This window comes from Bos grunniens, chromosome 13 (genome assembly GCF_055505025.1).
Source record: "Bos grunniens cultivar Pamir isolate PY7600 chromosome 13, Bosgru_T2T1.0, whole genome shotgun sequence".
Lineage (NCBI taxonomy): Eukaryota > Metazoa > Chordata > Mammalia > Artiodactyla > Bovidae > Bos > Bos grunniens.
The window spans coordinates 7,457,901-7,479,811 of NC_141177.1; the positions used below are offsets into that span (position 1 = coordinate 7,457,901).

The window sequence follows — 21,911 nt, forward strand, 5'->3', positions numbered from 1 at the left end:
TGTGATGCTCCAGGGATAAATCCAAGCTGACATGAGCCATGGTTCCTTGAAATCAGGTGTTTATAATTGAATGAGTCAAAGAAGAGCAACCCAGGACAGACACACACACTCTTTACAACACTGAGTGGGGCTTAAATCCGCCTGGTCAGCAAAGGCAAACTTCCAGAAAATAAACCAGCTAGGATCATTCCAGGCCTCAAATTCTGGACACTACTCTGGGGTCTTGCCTGGGCTGCTAACTTTTATAAGTGTGTTTGGCAAGACTTCAAAAGCCAGATGCCTTGGCCGCTTGGTTCTTGCAACTGGCAGTTAGTATACAAAATGCCTTCTCTTCCAAATATTAAGGTCTTATTTGGAGGAAAACAAAAATTGCCCCCAGGTTTTAAAGAGGCTGTGAATAAAGGCTGTTTGGACTTTGAAGCCCGACCTGGAGGAAGCAGCAACTGTCTGTCTTTGAAAGATTTCTGTAGCACCAGCTTTCATGCAAGAAATCTTTGTCCAGCTCGGTTCAAAGTCCAAAAGAGAGCTTGGCTCTAGCAGAGTTCCACAGATATCAGTCGGTCGTGTAATGCCTTTAGGAATCTTGCCGTGGCCACAAATCACTTTTTTATTCCTTAATAGTTTTTTTTTTCTTTAAGTTGATTCACCTTTTAATTTACATTTCTTTAAAAAGGAAAGTTCATATGATCTAATTCTCTTCCTAAGCCAATTGTGGCTTCCTTCGGAAGCTGAGAGCAAATCCAGGAAGCACTGTAATCCTTTGCTACTCAAAGTGAGGTTCATGGAAACCTAGCATCTCGGGTTCCAACTCAGAGATGCTGAATCAGAATCTGAATTTTAGAAAGACCCCCACCCCTCCTCCCTACCCCAGATGTAGGCTTTGGGAAGCAGTGGCCTAAGAGGCTAAGTACAGAGAAAGAGAGACCAAGTCTCAGTCTCAGGGAGGAATCAGTGAAGGAAACCAAGGAAGTCTGAGAAGCTCCAGAATCCTCTGCCTTGGACAAAGCATGCTGGGACCGGGAGGTGCCCTCAGGGTCATCCAGTCACTCCAAGTCCAGTTTAGTAGCCTTTTGGCTTCTTTTCCCACATTGTGAATCTGTTTTGAGATAGTGATGACCTCATGTTCAAGAGGTGAACACAGGATTTATGCTTGGCCAGTGAGACCGTGGCCAAGGACAGAGTTGTGATCCAAGCCAATTCTTAAACTTTTGTTAAAACAACTGCCTAAGAGTTGCTAAGTAAGGAGTAAGCTTATTACTTCTGGGGCCATCTCTTAGTGAACTTTTGCCCAAGAATAAAGGGCAAACAGAACAAGAGATGAAAAGTAAGAACATGTATTCAGGACATCATTTCCTGGATCCAGCCATATCTGAAGCTGAAGCCCTTGAACTTTTGAATTGTGCAAGCCCATCAATTTCTCCTTTTTTTGTTCTTTTGTGAAAGTTTTCTATTTTTTGGAATTGACCAATATGCATGGGTGCTCAATCACTCAGTTGTGTCTGACTCTTTGGGACCTCAGGGACTGTAGGCCACAAGGCTCCTCTGTCCTTGGAATTTTCCAGACAAGAATACTAGAGTGGGTTGCCATTTCCTACTCCAGGGGATCTTCCTGACCGAGGAATCGAACCCGAGTCTCTTGCATCTCCTGCATTGGCAGGTAGATTCTTTACCACTGAGCCATGTCGGAAGCCAATTGACTGATATAGCTATACACAAATAACCATAATTAAATATTTATAATTGCAGACACTATATTTGCCTACTCAAAAAAAAAAAATTCTTGCTATTTACATTGGAATTCTGGTTGTGAACAGGTTTTCTTCTGGTGGCCATGTATTTCCAGGAAGATGGGTCCTGGTCCCAGCCTCAACCTGAAAAAGAGAGGCATGAGAGATAGAGTCAATCATGGGGACACAGACACCTTGCAGTGATTGGTGGGGCACAGTCACGTGATACCCTCTAGACCAATAAGAGGAGAAATCTGCTGAGTGCTCCTGGGAAAGGTCTTTCTTGTAAACAGAGGTATGTGACATTGTGATTAGAATGTTTTGAACTGTGGGTTTCATTTTGTCACCACAAGTGACCAAAGCTAAGATGCTGAGTGAAGCAGAGAAGAAATGCAGAAAGAATGTATGTCCTGACCCTGCTTGAGCCCCTGGGAACCGTCTCTACCTGCGGCTCCTTGTCAGCTCCAAGCATTGCTGTCTTGTCAGCAAAGTGATTTCATGGAAGACTCACAAACCTACAGCAACGATTGGGCAAAGAGAGAATATATTCAGGGTTCTCTCTCTGTTTTTTGGCTGTGCTGGGTCTTCATTGCAGTGTGCGGGCTTCTCTTATTGTGGAACATGGTCCACCCAAGAAGGTGTGGGCTCCAGTGTTGAAGCTCACAGGCTTAGCTTCCCTGAGGCATGTGGGATCTTGGTTCCCCGGTGTGTGTAAGTCACTCAGTTGTGTCCGACTCTGCACCCCCATTGACTGTAGCCCGCCAGGCTCCCCTATCCATGGAATTCCCCAGGCAAGAATACTGGAGGGGGTTGCCATTCCCTTCTCCAGGGGATCTTCCTGACCCAGGAATTGAACCCAAGTCTTCTGCATTGCAGGCATATTCTTTACTGTCTGAGCCACCAGGTTTCCCAAGCAGGGCTCAAACCCACGTATTCTGCATTAGAAGGTGGATTCTTAACCACTGGACCACTGGGGAAATCCCCAGGGTTCTCTCTTGAAAGAGAAGGAATTGTTTCCGTGCAGGAGCCTCAGCTACAATCCTATATCATGTTGGCTCTGACTTGGTTATGTGCCCATCTGTGACCCAAAGACTGATGTTCAGTTCAGTTCAGTCTCTCAGTCGTGTCCGACTCTTTGCGACCCCATGAATCACAGCACGCCAGGCCTCCCTGTCCATCACCAACTCCCAGAGTTCACTGAGACTCACGTCCATCGAGTCAGTGATGCCATCCAGCCATCTCATCCTCTGTCGTCCCCTTCTCCTCCTGCCCCCAATCCCTCCCAGCATCAGAGTCTTTTCCAATGAGTCAACTTTTCACATGAGGCGGCCAAAGTACTGGAGTTTCAGCTTTAGCATCATTCCTTCCAAAGAAATCCCAGGGCTGATCTCCTTCAGAATGGACTGGTTGGATCTCCTTGCAGTCCAAGGGACTCTCAAGAGTCTTCTCCAACACCACAATTCAAAAACATCAATTCTTTGGAAGATGAAAATACATTGATTGACTTCAGTCAGTCTGAACCCAAGTCTGGAGCATCAGGTAAGGTAACTACCCCAGAAGACATGGGATGAGAGTGTGAGAGCTGGTGTTTTGTGGTCCAATAAATGTGTCTTGGAAAGGTTACAAAAGGATACTTAAAATCTCTTCCAATCCACTGAGCCATATGACTTCAGAAGAAAGAAGATACACGGTGCTTAGCCTTATGGGGGATTAAGAAAATGTGTATCCTATGATCTCTGCTCTCAGAGAATTTACAAGTGAGATTAACTGTTCCTTAACAGATTAGCTTGGAAAATCTGCACTTTGGAGACTATATTTTTGGTTGAACACTCTATTCGAATCATATGAGCCACTGTAACAAATAAACCCCAACGTTCCAGGGTTTGCATAACAGACTTTTATCTCCTGTTCAGGGGCCATCCTGTGCTGGGTTGCCAGTTGACTGACAGTTTTTCATCACTGTCTACATCCAGAGGGGGCAGGGAAAAGAGTGCGGAAAGAGTACGTGTTTCTTGACTGCCTCGCCTCGAGCTAACATACATTACTTTTGCTCCTTCTATTTGCAAGAATGAATTGTCTGGGTGTGCCTCGATGCAAAGGAGGGTGGAAAAAGTTCCTGGCTGAATAGCTTCTTTCCAGCAACAATCCTATCCCAAGGGTAACTACTCATCCCTGCTACTCAGATTTTGCCTATAATAACGGCAAGTATCTATGAGAACGCAGAAATCCTTGGACATGCTTAAGCAACTTAAACCCTATACCAAAGTTTCTCATTGAAATATGGGGCCAGATAATTCTCTGTGGTGGGGACTGTCCTGAGCACTGGAGGATGTTTGTAGCATCTCTGGCCTCTATCCACCAAATGCTGGTTGTGACAACCAAAATGGCTTCTGGGGCACACAACATTTCCGTCCTTAGAAAGTTGCCTTCTCCCCCTCCCCCAAACCAGTTAGCCCCCATTCTGGCCTCTATCACCATTAGCTTGGCCTGTTCTTACATTTGATATAAATAGAATCATACAGAATGAACTCTTATGCATCTGGGCTCTTTCTCCCAAATAATGTTTTTCAGATTCAATCATATTGACTGCTGGAGGTATCAACAGTTTCTTTCTTTCTTTTTTAACTGTTTCTTTCTTTTTATTGCTGAATATTCCATTTTCTGGTGGCACAGATCGGCAAGGAATCTGCCTGTGATGCAGGAGACCTGGGTTCAATCCCTGGGTCAGGAATCCCGGGAGAAGGGAATGGCTACCCAACTCCAGTATTTTTGACTGAAGAACCCCATGGACAGAGGAGCCTGGTGGGTTACACTCTACAGACTCACAAAGAGTTGGACACAACTGAGCAACTAACACTTTCACTTTTTCATTCCATTTTCTGACTGTACCACCATTTACTTATCTGTCCTCTTGTTGGTGGACATTTCCAGTTTGGTCTATTAAGAGAAAAAGCTGTAATGAACATTCCTGAACAAGTTTTTTTGTGGTCATGTGCACATATTTCTCGTAACCCCAGAGTAGAATTACAGGGCAATGGCACCCCACTCCAGTACTCTTGCCTAGAAAATCCCATGGATGGAGGAGCCTGGTAGGCTGCAGTCCATGGGATCGCTAAGAGTTGGACACAACTGAGCTTTTCACTTTCCCTTTTCACTTTCATGCATTGGAGAAGGAAATGGCAACCCACTCCAGTGTTCTTGCCTGGAGAATCCCAGGGACGGGGGAGCCTGGTGGGCTGCCGTCTATGGGGTCACACAGGGTCGGACACGACTGAAGTGACTTAGCAGCAAGGTAGGTATATGTCTAACTTTATTAGACATTGTATTGACCTTTTAAAAGAACTAGTCTATTATTTTTATTATTTTAAAAGTAATACATATTCATGGAAAAATACCAATGCTCAGAATAACACTAGTTAAAATTTGTTCAGTGTTTACCATGTGACAGGGCACCGTTCTAAGTGTTTTGTAGATGTTGTAAGCGTTTTAGGACTGTCTTAAATCATTTAGGGGCTTTCCTGGCAGTCCAGCAGTTAAGACTTTGAGCTTCCACTCCAGGGGCATGGGTTCGAGCCCTGGTCAAGAGAACTAAGATCCTGCAAGCCACACAGGGCACAGCCAAAAACAAACAAAAACTTTAACTCATTTAGTTCTCAAGCAACCCCAGGAAAGCAGACATTGATCATCATCTCCGTGTGAATAGGGAAACACTGAATTGCAGGGGAAGGCAGTCACTTGCTCAAGTCATTAGCCAGTCAAGTGGTCAAGCCCCACGTGAGTTCGGGTCACTTGGCTCTGAATCTGTGCTTTGATCTTAGCTACAACTCTGCTATTATCACCTGTCTGGCCAAAGTAGTAGGTGGACACTAAAAGCCTTCTTGCACCCTTCCCCTCACCCTTTCCCCCTGCCCAGGCTCCATCCCCTGAGGGAACCACCTTGAACTCAGTCTCTGCTGTCTTTCTAGAACATTCTTTGTGTTTAGTCAGCTGGTCTAATAGCGGTTAAGAGACTGAGATTCAAAGGCAGCCCATACAGAGCAGTGTGACCTTGGGAACGTCTCTGAACTCTCTGCAGCTTCCTCATCCTTAAGCTGTGCAGAGGAACAGCACCCATCCCCCAGCCTGGTTGCAAACACAAGTTCAAGGCAAACACTCCAAAATGTTAACTTCCAGCATCTCAGGAGCCCCTAGGAGGCCAAAGAGCGGGGCGGGGGGGGGGGGTGGTGGGGGTGGGGGTGGGTGGGTGATACACACCTCCATCCCTCCCCATCTCAGCCCAGAATGATAATACCTGAAAGTGGAGCCCAGGGAAGCTCCCGACATTAACATGAGAAAGAGGTGTGTGTCTTACAAAAACACTCCCTTCTGAGAACTTCAGAAAGCCAAGAAGCCTCCTGCTAAAGCAAGTGAAATTGTTAGCAGCTCTTTGGGATCCCATCGTCTGTAGCCCGCCAGGCTCCTCTGCCCATGGGATTCTCTGTCGATGGGATTTCCCAGGCAAGAATATTGGAATGGGTTGCCATTCCAGGGGATCTTCCTGACCCAGAGCTTGACCCCAGGTCTCCTGCATTGCAAGCAGATTCTTTATCATCTGAGCCACCAAAAAAGCCCCAGCTTCCTGCTAAGACAGCTCCAAATGCATTCTAGAGTGTTGCCATTTCAAACCACAACATCCCCAAGAACCCCAAGATTGCAAGCTCCATCCAGGCCCGAACTGGATTCAGGGATGGGCAGAGAGAAGAGGGACCCAATCCCCTGATCCCAGCCACCCCACGTGTGTGTGCACTTGTGTGTGTGCATGTGTGCGTGTGGCTTGCGTAGCCGTAAATTTGCTTGGTAATCCTGCCCACTCTTTCAGGCTCTGTGGGAATAAATGACGATATTGCAAATATGTGCCAATAAAACACATTGTTTTTATACCAAATGGAAATACAGTGTGTAGACTGTTTTGTAACTTTTTTCTTAATTTTCTTAGACATCTTTTCCATAACAGAAGACTTTTTTTCTTTTTAAAGCCTGCTGTACACCATTTTATAGACAGACCACCATATCTTCAGCAAGGTGCTTCTCAAATCATCAGATAGATGATGGATACAGGGCTTGGTTATATTCTTTTCTCTCCTTTTGAACACGTCTGAAATTTTTCAATATAACATAATAATACAATAAAGGAAAGCACCATGCTACAAAAGAATTTTTCTGTGTCAGCCTGTAAAGCTGACTTCTCTCTAAAAGTCATCCTCCTTCATATGGATAGAAAACTACAGTTAAAAATCTAAGCACTATAAATGAAATTAGAAATTGGTGCATTAAAGCTGTCCAACCGTAAACTGGCGAAGGTTGCTCTTACGCTTGTTCAGAGCTCATCTTGATGGCTTCCTGATTCTCTGAAGACTGTTGGATAAGGCAGAGAACAACAGCTCTCAAAAGATCATGTGGTATCTTAAGAAAGTGACTCATTGGAAACTTGAAGTCAGGCCCTATAGGTTTCTTACAATAACAGTTAACTCTTACATAATGCTGTGCTGTGCTTAGTCGTTCAGTCGCGTCCAACTCTTGTGACCCCACAGACTGTAGCCTGCCAGGCTCCTCTGGTCCATGGGATTCTCCAAGCAAGAATACTTGGGCTTCCCTGATAGCTCAGCTGGTAAAGAATCTGCCTGCGATGCAGGAGACCCCGGTTCAACTCCTGGGTCGGGAAGGTCCGCTGGAGAAGGGAACAGCTACCCACTCCAGTATTCTGGCCTGGAGAACTCCATGGACTGTATAGTCTATGGGGTCGCAAAGAGTCAGACACGACTGAGCAACTTTCACTTATATAATAGTGATGCCAACCCTTCTTGCTTTATGCAAGTATTAACCCACTTGATTCTTCCATCAATTTCCAGATGTATATCTAGTATTACGCCCGTTTTAAGATGAGAAAACAAAAGCACGGAGAGCTTGGATGACTTGCCCAAGATCCCACAACTAGTAAGAGGTAGGACCAGGATTTGAAATCCATGGCCATACTCTTCGTTCTTATTTTCCACTGCCCCTCTGTTAATTTGGCAATGCATCGCTAGCATACTAAGTATCAGATAACAGGGAACTGGGGGCAGGTTGGGAAGAACAGTGAAGATCATTCTGTGCCATTTGGTAGAAATCAGGTGTCCCGATAGCAGTAAAAATCATCGATATTACTTATGTTCCCTGGGAAAGCTATAAAAGAATAACCACCATTTTAGGGAACTTCTAAGTTCCACAGTGCTAGGAGAAATATACATTGTGATCATCTTATTTATGTCAACAAATATTCTGTGTACCAGCTCTGTTCCAGACACTGGAGAAACACTGTGACATGGTTTAAACCCACGTGAAGCTTATTGGAACCCGTTTCCATCAATATAATGAGTAGAAGGGCTACTGTACGAGTTCTGGAGCTCAAACCTTGAAAGGCCTTGCAGCTTCTATTTTCACTCACTTGGAACTCTGCCCTAAGTCCCCCAGGTCACCAAAAGCACTGAAGGAAAGACCTGAGGTGAAAAAGACCCAGGCATCTGGCTGTCCCAGCAAACCCGGAAGAACCACACCCAAAGACTCATAAGAAAAAAACACATTTTAAGCAATTGCGTTTTGGGATCGTTTTTTTTGTTACATAGCAATAGATAACTGTTACAATGGAATATAACCATGAAATTGAATAAGTACTGTGCAGCAAAGCTACCAGGTGCTTTCAAGTCATATAGTAGAGGAATCTGACTTAATCAGAGGAAGGAGGAGGGCCTCATAGGAGAAAGAACATGAGTTCCTAAGCCAGACACACCTCCATTCATACCCAAACTGTCGTTTCTCTGCTGGGTGACTGTACGTAAGCAAGCTAGCCTCTCTGAACCTCATCTGCAAAATGGGGATCATTAAACTTAGCCTGTTAAATGAATGGCAAATAAGATAATACATACAGAAGCTGTGACACAAAAAGTGCATATTCAATATATGGTGGTCATTTCCTTTATACAACAAATCACAACACATCATTCACGATCTACTTTGTGTGGGGTCAGGGAAACCAGGTCCGTCTCAGATCACAGAGGCCCAAACAAGGATCAAAAAAGCTGGAGTTTTTTTTTGTCTATTTGTTTTGTTTTTGCTAATTTAGAGCTGGAGCCTCAGAAATTAATACATGCATTAGAGTTTCAAAGCCAGCTTTGTTTTTCTTAGTGCATGAGGAAAGAAAACAGAGGGAAAAAAAAAAACTGCATTTCATCACTTGCTTGGTTTAAGGAGACCAAACAAGTCAATTAACTTGAAAGTGAGTGTCCAATCACTGGGCCAGCCCCCCTGCCAGGCACAAACACTTACAGGAGAGTGGATCAGCACTGGCAAAGTTTCACCTGATCACTGTCAAAATGTTCAAATACAGCACCACAGTGCACACACACAACTTTGTCTCTTTGTCACTCCTGGAAACCTCTGGTTTGATTCCAGCAGTTTAAGCTTCTAAAGAAATGTTGAGTGAAGACTGTGAGGGAGGAGCTGATACTTACACCATCCCCCCCAGGCAGGGCAGGCCCTCAGCTAGCAAATTCCCTGGACTGGGTCCTATCTTCTTCCAACCCTGCGTGCAAAATCTCTAACACTCCTAGTGTCACGAACAGCAGACTTATTTTGGGACCAGAGATGGACCCAGGTTTAGTGGGACCTGAAGATTTCGCTATCTGAGGAAGCCTTCCTTAAAAACTAGCAAATGGGACTTCCCTGGAGGTCCAGTGGTTAAAACTTCATGCTTCCACTGCTGGGGGGCACAGGTTCAATCCCTGGTCGGGGAACTAAGAACCCACATCCCGTGAGGTATGGGCAAAAAGAAAAAAATAGAACCAAGCAAATGAACAGAATGATGAACACAAATTTAAGTGTAAAGGTGAATACTGACTTAAAATGAGAAATCGCCAAAAAAAAAAAAACCTATGGGAGAGGGGTTTTAGTAGCCAAACCCCAAAGTGGCCCCTAGTGATCCTTTGCTCCACTGGCTCTCACGGCTCTGTGCAGGCCTCCCCACTCCCACACACACAGAGCGGTGGGCAGGTCTGTAAGACCAAGAGAATCAGGCAGAATGATGATACATTGTCGCTTCAGAGATAAACTTACAAAAGATACCAAGTAAGGACACCAAGTTTGTCTCGGTTGCTCTCTCTCTCTTTTTTTTTTTTTTTTTTGGCCACTCTATGTGGCAGGTGGGATCTCAGTTCTCCCACCAGGGATCAAACCGGTGGCCCCTGCACTGGAAGCACAGACTGTTAACCACTAGCCCACCAGGAAAGTGCCCTCTTTCTCTTCCTTAAATCACTTGCTCAGCCAGCTGCTCTGCCAGAAGCCGGCTTATGAAGAGGCCCGTGAGGCGAGGGATCATACTTCCTGCCAACAACCACATAAAAGAGCTAGAGCCCCATCCTGCAGTCCTACTGAACCTCAGGTGACTGCAGCCCCCAAGGGGAGACCCTGACCACTCAGCTAAACCCTCCTGGATTCCTGACCCCACCCCAGAAACTGTGCAAGAAATGTTGACTATTTTAAGCTCATAAATTTCGAGGCAGTTTGTACCATCTGCTAAATCTGCTAAGTCGCTTCAGTCGTGTCTGACTCTGTGTGATCCCATAGATGGCAGCCCACCAGGCTCCCCCGTCCCTGGGATTCTCCAGGCAAGAACACTGGAGTGGGTTGCCATTTCCTTCTCCAATGCATGAAAGTGAAAAGTGAAAGTGAAGTTGCTCAGTCGTGTCCCATGTCCAACCTGTCGCAACCCCATTGACTGCAGCCTACCAGACTCCTCTGTCCATGGGAGTTTCCAGGCAAGAGTACTGGAGTGGGGTGCCATTGCCTTCTCTGAGTTTGTACCATAGCAATAGATAAGTAATACAGTGGCCTTTGAGACTCGTGTTTTTTTCTTCTGAGGTTTCTGTAGGTAATTTACCATAAATGCTCATGTACAAAGGCTTCCTGTTTACTGCCTGGCTTCCATCTGCACCAAAATCCTTGTATAACTCACAGGGTTACTGTGTGGCCCTACTTCCTAAAAGAGTATGGGGGCACAGAGCAGAAGCTCCAACTATGTTTGTTGAATAAATGAGTAAGTAAACCACCTGATGGTCCAATGGTTAAGAATCCACCTGCCGATGCAACGGACACAGGTTCAATCCCTGGTCAGGCAAGGTTCCACAGGCTTTGGGGCAACTAAGCCCATGCTCCACAGCTATTGAAGCTGACAACCTAGAGCCCGTGCTTCACAACAAGAGAAGCCAACGCAATGAGAAGCCCTCAGACTGCAGCTAGAGAAAGTGCAGCAGTGGAGGCCCGGCGTGGCCCTTAGGAACATAGTATATAATATAACATATTATATAGGAAGATAAAATGTCCTTATTTTACATTCAGGAAACAGAAGCTCAGAGATGTGAAGTAACTAGCTGAAGATCACACAGCCTGTCACTGAGAGAGTCTTATTCCTCTATGGACGGTCTGTAGGGTCCATTTCTTTGATTTTTTCATGTATCAAGTCCATACTAAGTGTTTAATAAACGCAGATGGACTGAAAAGGTTAATGACATGGCCCATCTTTCTCTCCTCTGGGTAAATGTCTCTTTAACCAAGAAACTGGAACAATCTGGGGTGGAGAAGGCAGAGGAATTGTTGTTGCCTTCTTTATCACGGATGGTGACAGAATAATGTGGGACTTAGTGAAGCAAAACCTAAAAAACTAACAAAATCACTTCAAAAGTATCCAGAGACTAAATCTCAGAATAAAAGGGGTTTGTGTTTCATTTCAAAGCATGATAGTCAAAAGTTGGTTTTGTTGGCCTCAAAAGGCCTATGTAAAAACAACTTTTTGAAGGCTACGTGAAAACAGTTCATTACCGTCTGGTTTGAATTTCACTCTTTTGAACAATTACACAATCTCCAGATTGACGCACACAGTTAGGGGCAGGGTCCTCAAGAGTAACCATGGGCAACGCTTGGCGAGCACTTTCTTTCCTTGAAGTGGTCATTATAAGTCAGTCAAGTTCAAAAGTTAGCTGTGTGTCCTGGGAGCCTGGGGGTGGGGGTGGGGATTGTGGTGAGTCACGGGACTGCTCTGGCTTCCTCTGAACCCTGGAATTCTCTAAAATTGTAATGATCTGGGAGGTTTATGGATATTCTAATTAGGCCATGGGTAATTTAATTTTGGAGTGGTGGAACTGTCTCCTACATGTTCACTGAATAAACACGAAAGCCTTTGAAAATTAATGGACTTGTCCACTGAGTTATTATTCACAAAAGTCTTTACAACTTCAAGCATATTCTCTGACCCATATTTGGTGCTCAATAAATTAACAAAGTTGTCACCTTCAATGGGACTTCATTAAATACCCAAAAGCTCTGACTTTTTTTATTACCTCCAGGCCTCTGGACTTTCTGTTCTGTCTGATGATCGGATGGCTCCTCAATGTCAAGGATAGTCAATAAGTCAATATCCACTGTTTTCAACTCCCAATATCCATTCTCCTCCTCTCAGGAAACAAGACTTTATTTTCTTTCTAGGCATCTACCTCTCCCCATCCCTCTCCCATGTGGTTTTGGAGGACTGATTTCCCTCCAGAGATGGCCGTGTACCTGGGCTTCCTCAACCTGCGTGCTCAGTTTCCCGGCCACACTCTGGATCAGAGAGAGACGTGAGCCAAGTTCATCTAGTCAGGCCCAAACCCTCTGCTTTGCTTTGTTTTTTTTTTATAGATTTAATTTTTTTTTCTTTTTTTTTAGAGCAGTTTCTGATTCACAAGGACTCTGTACCAGGCCAGTGGCTAAGACTCCATGCTCCCAATAAAGGGGGCCCGGGTTTGATTCCTGATCCTCAAACTAGATCCCACATGCCTCATCTAAGAGTTCTCATGCCGCAACTAAACATTCTGCATGCTGCCACAGACTGAAGATCCTAGGTGCCATGACTAAGACCTGGAGCAGTCAAATCAATATATAAAAATAAATATATTTTTTTAATTGAATAGAAAGTACAGAGCGTTCCCATATACCCTCCCTCCTAATACACACACACTTCTCTACCCTCAGCATTCCCCACCAGATGGTACGTTGGCTACAATCTGTGAACCCACACTGACACATCATTGTCACCCGAAGTCCATAGTTAACCTCAGGGTTCAGTCTTACTGGTGTATATTCTATGCCCGTGCGTGCTCCGTCGCTCAGTCCTGTCCAACTCTTTGCGACCCTGTGGACTGTAACCCACCAGACTCCACGGCCTGTGGACTTTTCCAGGCAAGATTATTGGACTGGTTTTGCCATTTCCTACTCCAGGGGATCTTCCCCACCCCGGGATCAAACTCTCGTCGCTTGTGCCTCCTGCATTGGCAGGCAGACAATTTACCACTGGGCCACCTGAGATATAGAATGGCATGGGTCCATGGTACAGGACTGTCTCACTGCCCTAAAGATCCTCTACACTCCACCTATTCATCCCTCAACCATTGGTTGTTTCACTGTCTCCATAGTTCCACCGTTTCCAGAATGTCCTATAATTGTAATCACACAGTACGGAGCCTGTTCCTTTGCCCTTGCTGCTAAGTCGCTTCAGTCGTGTCCGACTCTGTGCGACCCCATAGACGGCAGCCCACCAGGCTCCCCCGTCCCTGGGATTCTCCAGGCAAGAACACTGGAGTGGGTTGCCATTGCCTTCTCCAATGCGTGAAAGTGAAAAGTGAAAGTGAAGTCGTTTAGTCCTGTCCGACCCTCAGCGACCCCATGGACTGCAGCCTTCCAGGCTCCTCCATCCATGGGATTTTCCAGGTAGGAGTACTGGAGTGGGGTGCCATTGCCTTCTCCATCCTTTGCCTTTACTGATATGCATTGACGTCTTTCCGTGACTTGGCAACTCATTTCATTTTAGCACTAAGTAATTTTGCGCTGTATGAAGGTGGCACAGGTTATTTATCTATTCACTCAACGAAGGACATCTTGCTTGCTTCCAAGCTTGGCACCTATAAACATTTATTGAACTTCCCTGATGGTGCAGTGGTTAACAATCTGCCTTGCAATGCAGGGGACACGGGTTCAATCCTTGGTCTGGGAAGATCCCACGTGCCAAGGAGCAGCTAAGCTCCTGTGCTACAACTACTGAAGCCCTCACTCTAGAGCCCGTGCCCCAACACAGAAGCCACCACAATGAGAAGCCTGTGCCCCATAACTAGAGAGAAGCCCCTGATTGCCGCAACTAGAGACAAGTCCGCATGTAGCAACAGAGACCCAGGTTCTGTGCAGATGTAAGTTTTTAACTAATTTGGGCTAAATACCAAAAAGTACAATTTCTGGATTATACAGTAAGAGCATGTTTAATTTTATAAGAAATTGCCAAACTCTCTTCCAAATGGCCATTCCGGGACTTCCCTGGTGGTCCAGTGGCTAAGACTCCACGCTCCCGATGCAGAGGGCCCGGGTTCAATTCCTGGACAGGGAACTAGAGCCCACATGCTGCCACTAAAAGATCCTGCCTGCCGCAACTAAGACCGAGAGCAGCCAAATAAATAAATAGAAATAAACACTTTTGTAAATGGCTGTACCATGTTTGCACTGCCACCAGCAGCGAACAAGAGTTCCTGCCGATCCCCAGTCTTGCCAGCACTTGGTGCTGTCAGTCATTTGGATTTTAGCCATTCTAACAGCTCTGTAATGATATTTACTTACAGTTTGAGTTTGCATTTCCCTGATGACATTGCCATTTGACTATCTTCTTTGATGAGGAATGTGTTCAGATCCTTTGCCCATTCTGTGGATTGTAGGCTTTCTTATTGTGGAGTTTTAAGAGTTCTTTGTCTATTTTGGAAAACAGTGTTTCATCAGGTACGTCATTTGCAAATGTTTTCTCCCATCTGTGCCTTGCCTTCTCATTCCCTTGACAATCACTAAAGTTTTGTTGGATCATCTAGCGAAGTGGTATCTCCCTGCTGAGGTTGTTGGGAGGATGAGACAGAAGCCAGGAGCAGCTGGTAACTATTTTACAACCATAGGGAAGAGGCATCCTAAGATTAGAGTCAAAAAAAAAAAAAAATGAAAACAGCTCACAGACAGATAAAAGGCAAATGGCTCATAAACGTATAAAAATAAGATCATCTCTTACAAGAAATGTATTTAAAGCTATAAAGTGGCATTGCTTTTCACCTACCAGATTGGTAAAATGAAAAACTTTTAATAATACTAATTTTAATTATTTTTTAATTTTATTTTGTGGCTGTGATGGGTCTTCGTTGCTGCTGGGGCTCTTCTCCACTTGTGGGAGCCAGGGCTACTCTACAGTTGCGGCGGCTTCTCCTGTTGTGGAGCACAGGCTCTAGAACACAGGCTCAATCTAGTTGCCTCCCAGGCATGTGGGATCTTCTCGGATCAGGGATGAAACCCATGCCTCCTGCATGGCAGGGAGATTCTTTACCATTGAGCCACTAGGGAAGCCCTAAGAGTTTAACAACTTAAATAATATTTTTTTTACTAATAATAATTTGTAATTTTTAATACTTTTACCGATTTTTAATTGGTAAAATGAAAACAATGTTTTTAACGTTAATTTATTTATTTTTTATTTTTTGGCTGTGCAGCTTGTGGGATCTTAGTTTTCCAACAAGGGATTGAACCCACACTTCCTGCATTGGAAGTGCAGAGTCTTAACCACTGGACCAGGGAAGTCCCCCCAAATTTTTTTAAATTTGCTGAGGGTGTGGGGAAAATGGCACTGTCAACTGAACTGGGGCTTGGATACAAATAACAGAGGCATGACGAACTGGTGGCGTAAGTGAGACAGACGTTCATTCCTTCTCTCGTGTAGAAGAACTCTGTAGGTCAGCTGACCGGGGCTGGTATGTTAAGTCTGTTTCCCCAAGGGTCCTGGTTTCTTTCCGTTTGCCTGCTTCATCTAGCCTGCCACTCTTAAAGCCACAGGACTCAGGATAGCGGCTGAAACACCATCTGTCCTATCTGCATCCCTGCAGCAGGAAGCAAGGAGAGAGAGAGACAGGTACACCCTTTCCTTTCTGGAAGCCTCCACCTGCTTCCACTTACATCTCACTCGCCAGAACTGAGTCATGTGACTATACCAAACCGCAAGGGAAGTTGGGAAATTTATCCGTGATTCTAGGTGACAATAAGCTATACTAGAAGTTGGCGGTCTGTTAATATGAAGGAACAAAAAATGGATGTTGGGAAATAACTAGGCATTCTCATATGTTATTTGGCAACAACAGAAATTAGTATAACCTTTATATTTGTCTCAGTTGCTTTTCAATAAATTGCTTCACTTCACATTGTCAGTACTTTTTTTTCAGATAAGAAAACTAAGGCAACGATAGATGAAGTAACTCACCCAAGGACTGTATTAATCAGGATTCTTGACAGTAAGGAACAGAAATCCAAATCAAATTAGCTTACGAAAAGAGAAGTCACAGGTCCACTGGATTGCAATCACACCGACAGTTCCAGCTTCAGGTATGGACCGATCCAGAGGCTCAAAGAGTAAGATCACGATCCTCCCTTCATCTCTTGGTCATTTCCTTTGCTTTGGCTTCATTTCCAATAAGCTTTCCTTGGATGGTGCCCCACCAAAGCCCACAGTAGGTACAACCCTATATCCTATCATCCTTTGATAGAAAAAGAGCACATTTCTCCAAGACTTCTAGTACACATCCCAAAACTGACTCTCACTGGACTGCTTTGGGTCACGTGCTCATCTCTGAGCCAATCACTGAGATCAGAGAAGAGCTATACTGGGGACCAGGCAGATCTGAGTGACTTGCTTATTCATGGAGCCCAAGGGTTGGTTGGGGTAGGGGGTGGGGGGCAGGGTCAGCCCCACCAGAACCAGTGACTAAGTGGGGAGGGGAAATTCGCCTGAGGAACCCTGGAGTGAAGTTCCTACAAGGAGGAGGAAGAGTTGCTAGGTGGACCGAACTACAGACATCTACTATAGTCCTGTGGTGAACTTGGGCAAGGTCATGCCAGGAGCCCAGTTTCCCAGTTCCTAGTTCTCTGTGCACATCCAGGACCCCAGCTCTGCTGGTTGCCTAGGAACCCACTTTTAAGAAATCACAAAATGTAAACACAGACTAAAGGAGAAGTAATCAGAGGAGAATCTTACACGAAGGGGAGAGGTTGAGAAGGCTCCCGGAAAAACGCTCAACTTTTGGACTCTGTTACCGTATTCACCTTGTCAAAAAGTTTTTAAACTGATGAATTACATTCCAAAGGACTGAAATAATTTGCAGATGTGATCGAGGGAATGCTGTTAGTAATCTTTGAGAAATTGTAGCAAGTGGGAATGGCTAGAAGATTGTACTTGGGCAAATGTTTGTTGCTGTTTTAGTTGTTCAGTGGTGTCCAACTCTTTGCAACCGCATAGATTGTAGCCCACCAGGCTCCTCTGTCCATTGGATTTTTCCAGGTAAGAGAAGTGGGTTGCCATTTCCTTCTCCAGGGGGTCCTCCCAACCCAGGGACTGAACTCTGCTCTCCTGTGTCTCCTGCACTGGCAGGTGGATTCTTTACCACTGCCCCACCTGGGAAGTGTCTCTCCCCCACCTCCAATTCTATAGCTTGACTCCAGGAGAAGGAGCTGAGAGTCAAGCAAGGTCAGTAATTTCCTTTTTGCTGAAGCCAGGGGAAGTTGGACTATGAATGTGGGTGTTTGTTGTTATCTGCAACCAAAACAGTCCTACCTAATACTGTGCATTTTACAATCTGTTTTTTAAATACAAAAATATATTTGGGGGACCCTTTCTGCATCAGGACACAGACTTTATCCACACTTATTTTAATGATTATATAATTACATTGTACACTTGTATCATATTTCACTTAAACAATTTCCTTGAACCATTCTTTTTTTTTTTCCCCCATATTGCCGGTGTAGGGGTTCTCAATTCACCCCTCAGGGATTGAACTAGGGTCACAGAAGTGGAAGTGCCAAGTCCTAACCATTGGACCGCCAGGGAATTCCATACACCGTTACTGTTCCTAAAGAGTAGAGACCAGTGTTTTTCAAGCCTCACATCTCAATCCATGAATTTCATAATGCATTAGTAGGTTCTGAAATTAATTTTCCGAGTTATGATTAATACTTCATTTACAAGCAAACTAGACTAGACCAAAATGAAATAGGAAATAAAATGAAATTAAATAGAAGATATCACAACACACTAAATGACATACATTGAAATCAGAACTTTTATTTCAGCATACGGGTACTTATGTGTATACTGGATCATAGTATAAAATTTATATTGTACAGGGGATCAGTGTCCAAAAGACTGAAACACACAGCTATTGACTGTCCTATTGTTACCTAACTTTTTATATGTGTTAATTTTCACTTATAAACCAAGAACTGAACTTTCAGAGTGGGTAAACTTTTAGACTTGCTTTGTTGGGGACAAAATACTCTTCCTACTATCAAACCAACAAAAACCAAAAGCTTTGATTCAGTCTTAATAAAGGTTAAAAGAAGTTCTAGGCCATCTGGGGCTTTTTGTTAACCTCAAATACTTTGAATTTTTCGTATGATAAGGTTGGGGGTTGGGATACTTCTTCTGACTCTGATGACCTCTCCAAGCTTAGAGAACAAGGCAATCCAGACAGGTGGTAAAGGTCTTTTTTTTTTAAGTTAATTTTTATTGGAGTATAGTTGATTTACAAAGTTGACGGGTAAAGGTCTTAAGTTTACAGGGGCCCTGGGTTTTCTAACATTCTCTAAGAAGAAGCCAGAAAACTCCCAGTTTCCTTTTGAGTTCTTCATGAGCCATTTAGTTTTTTTTTTTTAAAGAAAAAGGACAGGTCACTCAATATGTATATCTTAATTTATTTGACTGCATCAGGTCTTATTTGCATCATACAGGATCCTTCATCGGCGAAATGAAGAGTTGACTTTCTAGTTGCGGCACGCGGACTTAGCTACTCCAGGCATGTGGGATCTTAGTTCCCTGACCAGGGATTGAACCCCATCCCCTGCAGTACAAGGAGAATTCTTAGCCACTGGACCATCAAGGAAGTCCCTGGTCATTCAATATTCAGTTAGAATATTCTATTTCTAGAAGCCTGCCAAAGATTGTCTTGTTCTTTAATTTAGAACAGAGATCTGCAAACTGTTTAGATCAAGGGCCAGATAATAAATATTTTAGGCCTCTTCCTCAGTGATTCAACCCTGCCACTAGAGGCCCCAAACAGCCACAGACAAAACATAAATGAATGAATGTAGCTGACTTTCAATTCAGTTTATCAGCATCGAAACTTGAATTTTATATCATGTATTAAAAATTATCCTTCTTTTGATTTAAAAGAAATCAATTTTATTTTTTATTTTTAAAAATAAAAACCCTTCTTAGCTCACTGGGTGTGAAGTGAATGTCTTTGTGGTAGTAAATGAAATCCATTTGCTTTTTAAATTTTAAATGTTTACTTAGCTTTCTGAATAGGTAATTTACCATGGGTCAGAATTCAGAAGGTACAAAGAAAAATATTCCCCGAACTGCATTCCTGAGCCACACAATTCCCTGTACCAGAAATAAGTGCTGGGGTCAACTATCTTGTTGATCATTATACTGTCCATGAATACATAAAGACATTGTTTCTATACAGGTGTTTTTTTTTTTTTACAAATCCATATTGTTCTGAACTTGCCTTTCTTCACGTATTCTTGCAAGTCATTGCATAACAAAACATAGAAAGCTGTCTCATTAATTTGCAGCTCATAATTACATTGCATAAGTCAAAGGCTGGCAAACGAAGTCCCATGGGCCAAATCTAGCCATTGTCTGTTTTTTTGTAAATAAAGTTTTATTGGAACATAGCCATGGCCATTTGTATAGTGTATGACTTCTTTTGAACAACAGCTGCAACAGAGACCGCATGATCTGCAACACCCGGAATATTTACTTTCCAGCCCTTTACAGAAAGAGTTTGCTGACTGCTAGTATAGGTGTTCTATAGTTCAAACATCACTTGACAATGAACATTTAGTCTCCAATCTTTTGTGACTACAAATAATATTGCAATGCATAATCTGCCTACGCACAATTTTCCATGCACATTTCTCATACATAGGATAAATCTTAGAAGTGGAATTGCTGGGTCAAAAGGTATGTATATTTGTAACTGTGATAGAAATTGCCAGATTATCTCCAAAGAGATTATAGGTGGATCTTTATACGCATGCTCCCATCAGCAATACATGACAGCAATAAATTTCCCAATGCATCTGCCAACTAAGTGTGTTATCAGACTTTTTGATCTTTATCAAACTGGCAGGTTAAAAATGGCATGTCAGTGTGATTTTAATTTCCATTTCTCTCCTTGTGAGTGTGCAATGACAAATTACCACAACACTGATGGTTTTAAACAATGGAAATGCATTCTTTCACAGTTCTGGAGGCTAGAGGAGGAAAATCAAGGTGTTGGCAGGGCTGCACTCCCTTCAGAGAACCCTTCCTTGCCACTTCCAGCTTCTGGTTGGGCTGGCATTCCTGCTGTTCCGTCCTGTACATGCATCCCTCCAATCCTTGCCTCTGTCTTCACATGGCCTTCTCCCCTGTGTGTCTGTGCCTGTGTCCAAATTTCTTTCTTCTTATAAGCACACCATTCATATTGTATTTAGGGCCCATCCTAGGGCTTCCCTGGTCGCTCAGCTAGTGAAGAATCCGCCTGCAATGCAGGAGACCCCTGTTCGATCCCTGGGTCGGGAAGATCCGCTGGAGAAGGGATAGGCTACCCACTCCAGTATTCTGGCCTGGAGAATTCTTGCAAAGAGTCAGACGTGACTGAGTGACTTTCACTTTCACCAGTCCAGTATGACCTCCTTTAACTTGATGACATCTACAAAGACCATATTTCCAAGTAAGGTCTTGATAGACATGAATTTTTTACAATTTTTATTGAACTATCATTGATTTACAATGTTGTGCTGGTTTCAGGTATACAGCAAAGTGATTCAGACATATATATATATAATATATATTCTCTTTTAAATGCTTTGTTATTATAGGTTATTACAAGATATTGAGTATAGGTCCCTGTGCTATACAGTACGTCCTTGTTGGTTATCTGTTTTAAAAATAGCTGTGTGTATATTTTCATCCCAAGCTCCTAATTTATCCCTCCCCCACCTTTTCCCTTTGGTAGCCATAAGTTTGTTTTCTGACTGTGAGTTTATTTCTGTTTTGTAAATAAATTCGTTTGTATTGGACATGAATTTCCGAAGGATGATATTCAACCCAGTAAAATTTGCAATCTGCTCATGTTTTACATCACAAATGAACCATGTTAATCAGACATCACTATTAGATAGTTAGATATCTAATTCGTTCGATAGTTAGAAGTCTTTAGTCCTCCAAGTCTACTTTCTTTCCTAGCCCAACACACAACTCAAATAAAACTAAAGCAGTGGGCTCTGAGGGAGTTCCCTGGTGGTCTACTGGCTAGGAATCAGCACTTCACTGTTGTGGCCCCAGATTCAATTCCTGGACGAGGAACTGAGATCCCCACAAGCCGTGTGGCGTAGCCAAAATTAAAAAAAAAAAAAAATCAAAATAAAATTTAAAAAATGGATGGTAGCTCCAGCAGATCTGATTCCAAGCACAAAGTTTGGATGTCTAGAAAGGACACAACCAGTATTTGATGAATTAAATTGGACTGTGAGGGGAAAAAAGTTTCCTTCTAAAATAATAACAGCTGATATTATTATTACTTATTGTTATTATAATCATACTATTATTATATAATATTTGTGAGTGTTTACTTAGAGCCAGGCACTTGTCTACAGGTATTAATTCAGCTAACCTTTCAAAGATAAACTGAGGCACAAAGATTTCCAACTAGGAAGGGGTAGAAGCAGAATTTCAACCCAGGTGATATGACTCCAAACCACTCAGCTAAGCTTCTTGAATAAGTCTCAAAAGGAAGGCAGAAGTTTTCAATCTTAGAATTAAGCTTTGGGGATTTTTTTCCCCCGTTCTCTGTTAGATTTTAACATATGAGACACAAATACAGTATATAGCTCAGCCTGTGATTTCGAACAGTTTCCCCCTCTAATGGACATCTAGGATGGTGATCATTCTGACCTTTTCGTTTCTTTTTTTCTTTCTTCTTCCTTTTTCTTTTTTTAATCCTATGCATGACTTCCTCAACACTCTTC

General features: G+C 43.4%; 1 long non-coding RNA gene across 1 annotated transcript; it reads right to left on the minus strand.

Annotated features, from left to right (window-relative positions):
• Nucleotides 1-621: 621 nt before the first annotated feature.
• LOC147360063 (uncharacterized) lies at nt 622-16,330 on the minus strand. The gene is made up of 3 exons (XR_015138931.1): nt 16,099-16,330; nt 14,433-14,767; nt 622-1,871 (listed from the first exon to the last, which is right to left on the minus strand). It is a non-coding gene; the product is annotated as an uncharacterized LOC147360063 (long non-coding RNA).
• Between the last annotated feature and the right edge of the window lie 5,581 nt (nt 16,331-21,911).